Below are 606 nucleotides of genomic sequence, written 5' to 3' on the forward strand. Positions count from 1 at the left end.
TCCAATATCCCTATTTAAGTTCGAGAATAAGAATGTATTTCACATCTTTTGTTTACACTGTTGGGTAGCGAAGGATTACCATAACTAATCATTTCATATAGGTCTAATCCGATGCTAATGGTGCCAACAATCTCCAAAGGAACACCTGTTTGTTAAATCTGACTGACACATCCACAGATCATCCATTCACCATTATCACAGTCATTAAATCAATCACTTCAACTGACATGATTGATTTTATCCAAGATGGCGTCGCTGTGACAAAGACAGGCGTCGATCACGTTGTCGGTGAAACGAATCTGATTTCGTTGTTTTCCTTGTATAGATGGTTCGGTTGTGTTATTTATCGGATCGAACACCTTAAAAGCTACGGGGTGTGTGTGGAATTGATATGAATATTATATCTGTACTATTTCTTTTTTTATAGTTGGTCTTGTGGCTTGGGTACGAAATATTAAGAAGAAAGGTATGGATCGTGGTTTACCGAGTGTATTCAGTCACGCTGATATGGTAGGAGCGTATCATAAGTATCCTAAAATTAATGTGTGTGCGTGAAACATTGTCTTTAAGTATTTCTTTTCTGCAATAACTTGGATTGCACGCACG

This window comes from Penaeus monodon, chromosome 30 (assembly GCF_015228065.2).
Source record: "Penaeus monodon isolate SGIC_2016 chromosome 30, NSTDA_Pmon_1, whole genome shotgun sequence".
Taxonomy (NCBI): domain Eukaryota; kingdom Metazoa; phylum Arthropoda; class Malacostraca; order Decapoda; family Penaeidae; genus Penaeus; species Penaeus monodon.